Source organism: Aquarana catesbeiana, linkage group LG08 (genome assembly GCF_042186555.1).
Source record: "Aquarana catesbeiana isolate 2022-GZ linkage group LG08, ASM4218655v1, whole genome shotgun sequence".
Lineage (NCBI taxonomy): Eukaryota > Metazoa > Chordata > Amphibia > Anura > Ranidae > Aquarana > Aquarana catesbeiana.
Window position 1 is genome coordinate 196649541 of NC_133331.1, and position 6108 is coordinate 196655648.

Below are 6108 nucleotides of genomic sequence, written 5' to 3' on the forward strand. Positions count from 1 at the left end.
GTTGTTCTGGTGTCGTTTTTTTTTTTTTTTTTTTTTTTTTTTTTTTGTGTTTAGTTTCTACTTTCAAATACTGTATTTATAGGCGTATAACACGCACTTTTTCCCCCCCCCTTAAAATCAGGGGAAAATTGTGAGTGTGTGTTATACGCTGATCCCCCGCTGTCTGTCTGAGGGGAAAAGAAGCGTCGCTGACATAGACCGAGCCAAGTGTACTCGCTGAGGCTTGGCTCCGCTTGCAGTTGCGCCCAGTCCTGCCTCCTAGCATTTACATCCTGCCATTGGACCGGTGAGTGTCAATCATAGGAGCCAGTCCAAGGGGCGGGACTGCGTGAGGAGCCATGTAAACAGGACATCCGGCTCTGTCTCTCGGCGGCGCAATTTAAAAAACGATCATGCTGCAATTTTGTACAAGGCTGCAGATGGACACCATTGGGCAAGGCTGCAGATGGACACTGATCATTCTGCAATGATGGGCATTTAAATTTTATTTTTTTTTTTCCCCCTTAAACTTCCCTCCTAAACTTGGGGTGCGTGTTATACGCCGATAAATACGGTACATAGTTATTTTAAAGGCTACCTAAAAATAAGTCATGTTCTCAGCATGGCATTTGCAGTTTCTCCCTATGGAGGGCTCTGTAATTCAGACAATGCAATTTGTATTTTTTGCTGAAAAATTGCTATCAAAAAGTCAATAACAAATGACTATATTGTGCTGAATAAAACATGTGGAGTAGTCAGTCCAGAGACTCTGAAATAGCAGGAGTGGTATGCTGGACAAAGGAGGGAGCGCATTGCATAAATGTAAGTGTGTGTGTGTGTGTGTATATGTGTATGTATATGTATGTATGTATGTGTGTGTGTGTATGTGTATATATATATATATATATATATATATATATATATATATATATATATATATATATATATATATATATATATATATATATATATATATATATATATAAATTTATATTTTACACACAGTGGGACGGAAAGTATTCAGACCCCCTTAAAGCGGAGCGCCGCCGAAAATTTTTTTTTAAAAGTCAGCAGCTACAAATACTGCAGCTGCTGACTTTTAAAACATGGACACTTACCTGTCCAGGGCGCCCGCGATGTCGGCACCCGAGGCCGAAGCGTCTCTCCGTCCTCGGGTGCTGCCGCCTCCATCTTCGGTAAGGGAATCAGGAAGTGAAGCCGTGCGGCTTCACTTCCCGGTTCGCTACTGCGCATGCGCGAGTCGCGCAGCGCAATACGAATGGTCCCTGCTGCCTCTGGGACCCGTGTGTTTCCCAGCAGGCAGCGGGGAGGGAGCAGGAAGTGGCGTAAATAACCGCAGATTCTGTGGCTATCTTTGCCGGAAGTGGGTACAGATACCTGTAATATACAGGTATCTGTACCCCCCTCCCCCCTGAAAGGTGCCAACTGTGTCACCGGAGGGGGGGAGGAATCTGATGAGTGGAAGTTCCACTTTTGGGTGGAACTCCACTTTAAATTTTTTACTCTTTGTTATATTGCATCTTTCCCAAAAAGACTCATGGCTGTATTAGATCAAAAGGGTGCTTCTACTAAATACTGAGCAAAGGGTCTGAATACTTAGGACCATGTGATATTTCAGTTTTTCTTTTTTAATAAATCTGCAAAAATGTCAACAATTCTGTGTTTTTCTGTCAATATGGGGTGCTGTGTGTACATTAATGAGGAAAAAAAATGAACTTAAATGATTTTAACAAATGGCTGCAATATAACAGAGTGAAAAATTTAAGGGGGTCTGAATATTTTCCATCCCCACTGTGTATATATAGTAAACATTATCTACATGTGCAGTAGTATGAAAAACGTGATTGGTCACAGAGTCTTCTGGGACCTGTTATATGTCCCAAAGGACTTCAGAAGGGATTGGGGAAGGAGAACATCTGCTTTCCGATTGCATAAGGCAGTGATGGTGAACCATGGCACCCCAGATGTTTTGGAACTACATTTCCCATGATGCTCCACTACACTGCAGTGTGCATGAGGATCATGGGAAATGTAGTTCCAAAACATCTGGGGTGCCAAGGTTCACCATCACTGGCATAAGGTAATCGGAGCAGAAGTGGGAGTGGGCACCCGCTCCCCAAAAGCTCAATTTCACAAACGGGACCCAGAGAGGGGGCCTTAAATCTGGACTTCCCCTTTTGGGTGAAGCTCCGCTTTAAGGAAAATTGCACTTGATCTTTATTTTGGTAGCAGATTTGAATACATCTGTTTTGGTGACTGGAATTTACAAGTGCTTGGGCTATGCACATTCATTTTTTTTTCTTCTTCTTAACAAACAGTAAAAGAGGCTTAAAACAAGCCATCATTCACTTCTCTAGCTATTTGTACTGTGAAATGATTCAATCTCAAAGGACAATTGAGATTTTTGTTCCTCTAGTCAAATTTGAAAATGATTTTCCTCACAATGCTTATAGCTACAGATGTGAACAAGGGCTTGTTTTTAAAGAACTTTTACTTCTTGTTGAGAAAGATGGAAATGCTTATACTGTGTCTGGGCAAAGGTTCACTTTCACTGGGAAGAAGCAGGAAAAAGTAGAATATAAATAAAATGCATACTCGCGTGGTATCCTTGTAAGAACAACAACTGTAAGTTAGAAAAGTTTTAAAGGAGGTGGGACTGCGGCTCCAAGGGAACGTTAATCCACTTAATGTGGGAATGTAAATGTTTGAGGAGTTTCTGGAACTCAATATTTTCCCTAATAGAGTCTGTCACTGGAATTATCTCTCCCCCCAAACCCACTTCAGCCTTACTTAACCTTGGCATTGAAGGCATACCTATACAATATCGATGTATAGTTACCCACGTTCTCATAGCAGCACGCTTAACTATTGCCTCATTCTGGAGGACAGCTAATGAACCCGATGTAGTAAGCAGTTAAAACCCAACACCTTTATGAAAGGTACTTTGTTCAATCCTTTACTCCAGTTTCAAAATTTTCTGACAAGTGGATTTATGGGTCGCAAGATTTCCAGAGTCTTCTCCATGAATAATTATGTTTATTGATGTTCAACAAACGAATGGGTTAAGTTCGATTTTTTTTTTTTTTTTTTTTTCTTTCCTGTTTTGTACTCTCTTGATTTAATTTCTTTTTGGTTTTGACCTCCTTTAGCCATACATGTTTTAACTTTATTGCTACCTTCATTTTGTGATCATAATTTAATGATGCAATGCAGTCTAACACAGGCCAGCATTTTATTATACAGTGCTGTGAAAAGTAATTGCCCCCTCCCATGCTGAATCATGAATGAACTGTGATAAACCACATTTTTTTGGAAAGCTGAGTTAAATTTCACTTGCCACACCCAGGCCTGATTACTGCCAGATCTGTTGAATCAAGAAATCACATAAATAGAAGCTGTCTGACTAAGTGAAGCACGCTAACAGATCACAAAAAGCCACAGTGGTGAACCTTCCCAGGAGTGGCCGGCCTACAAAAATTACTCCAAGAGCATGTTGATGACTCATCCAGGAGGTCATAAAAGAACCAAGAACAACATCTAAAGAACATCAGGCCTCACTTTCCCCAGGGAAGATCAGTGTTCTTTATTCAACAATAAGAAAGAGACTGGGTAAAAATGGCATCCATGGGAGAGTTCAAAGGCCACTGCTGACTAAAATGAACACAAAGGCTCATTCATCTCACATTTACAAAAAAAATCTGGATTATTCCCAAGACTTTTAGGCAAAGATTCCGTGGACTGATGAGACAAAAATTTTATTTTTTGGAAGGTGAGTGTCCCGTTACATCTGGCATAAAACGAATACAGCATTTCATAACAACATCATACTAACAGTCAGACATGGTGGTGGTAGCGTGATGGTCTGGGGCTGCTTTGCAGCTTCAGGACCTGGGCGACTTACCATTATTGATGGAACCATGAATTCTGAGCTCTACCAGAAAATTCTAAAGGAGAATGTCCGGCTATCAGTTTGTGACCTAAAGTTTAAGTGCACTTGGGTTATGCAGCAGGACAATGATCCGAAACACAACAGCAAGTCCACCTCCAAATGGTTCAAACAAAGCAAAGTTTAGGTTTTGGAGTAGCTTAGTCAAACCCCGAACTTAAATCCAATTGAGATGCTGTATCATGACCTTACACAGGCCGCTCATGCTGGAAAATCATCCAATGTGGCTGAACCAAAACAATTCTGCAAAGAAAAGTAGGCCAAAATTGCTCCACAGCAATGTGAAAGACTCATTGCCAGTTATCACAAACGCTTGATTGCAGTTGTTGCTGCCAAGGGTAGCACAACCAGTTATTAGGTTTAGGGGACAATTACTTCTTCACATAAAGCCAGGCAGGTTTGGACAGCTTTTTTGCCTTAATAAATGAAACCATCATTTAAAAACTGCATTTTTTATTTACTCGGGTTATCTTTGTGTAATAATAAAATTTGTTTGATGATCTGAGTCATTTAAGTGTGACAAATATGCAAAAAAAAAAAAATCAGAAATGGAGCAAATACTTTCACACAACTGTATTATATATCTACCTATAAGGCCTTGAGCCTCCAAGCTGTGTTCGGCAACTGTTTTATTGCCATATATGATCGGATATTGTCAAATGTCTTTTACCATTTTGTTAAAACTATACTCTTTAACTGCTTCAGCCCCGGAAGATTTTACCCCCTTCCTGACCAGAGCACTTATTGCGATTTGGCACTGCGCTGTTTTAACTGACAGTTGCGCTGCGCTGCACCCAAACAAAATTGACATTCTTTTTTCCCACAAATAAAGCTTTCTTTTGGTGGTATTTGATCACCTCTGCAGTTTTTATTTTTTGCGCTATAAACAAAAAAATAGCGACAATTTTGAAAAAAAAGCAATACTTTTACTTTTTGCTATAATAAATATCCCCCAAAAATATATAAAAAAAAACACATTTTTTTTCTCAGTTTAGGCCGATATGTATTCTACATATTTTTGGTAAAAAAAAAAAAAAAAATTTGGTTTGCGCAAAAGTTATAGCGTCTACAAAATAGGGGATAGTTTTGTCATTTTTATTAATTTTTTTTTTATCAGTAATGGTGGCGATCTGCGATTTTTATCGTGACTGCAACATTATGGCAGACACATCGGACACTATTTTGGGACCATTGTCATTTATACAGCGATCAGTGCTATAAAAACGCACTGATTACTGTGTAAATAACACTGGCAGGGAAGGGGTTAAACACTAGGGGGCGATCAAGAGGTTAAGTGTGTCCTAGGGAGTGATTCTAACTGTGGGGGGGGGCTTCCACTCACATGACTGCGATCTCTACTCCCGATGACAGGGAGCAGTAGATCTCTGTTATGTTACTAGGCAGAACAGGGAAATGCCTTGTTTACATAGGCATCTCCCTGTTCTGCGGCTCCATGACACGATCGCGGGACACCGGCGGTCGAGTCCGCGGTGACGCGCGCCACCCGCCAATTAAAAGGGGATGTACAGGTACGCCCATTTGCCCACCGCTGCCATTGTGCCGACGTATATCGGCGTGCAGCGGTCGGCAAGTGGTTAATAAAAAATAATTGAATGAAAAGTTTTAAAGGATAAGTTGACCTTTTAGAAAAAAATAATAAATGCACATTTTTTTGCAGGTAAGAAAATATGCATTTATTTATTTTTTTTCTTTTGGAGTCTGTAAAGCATTGCACCAGCGATCAGCAGATCTCCTTCAGGTCTGTCAGTTTATCTGTGTGCCTGTACATCTTGTATGGGCAGGCAGATACACTGACAGGAAGAAATTGACCTATTGAGAACTACAAGCCAACAACCGCAAAGGATGTTGGGGTTTGTAGTTCATTCACACACACACAGCTGTGTGAATGAATGACGCGGCCGTGTGGGTGGAGCCCTGCACGGCCACGCTAATTTTAAAAAGTGACAGCTAGTACAGAAAACTTGGTGGTGTGTGTTTCTTTTCTCCAAACAGCTGTCAGAGTTCTCATCCCTGAACTCTGCAGAGTGTAATATCAGCCCCGCCCCCTCCCTTCCTTTTTTTTTTCTGAACTTTTTGACAAGCTTTATAGATTCTGGACTTTAAACAGATGTAGATAAACAGGTACAACTTATGTAGGGAGA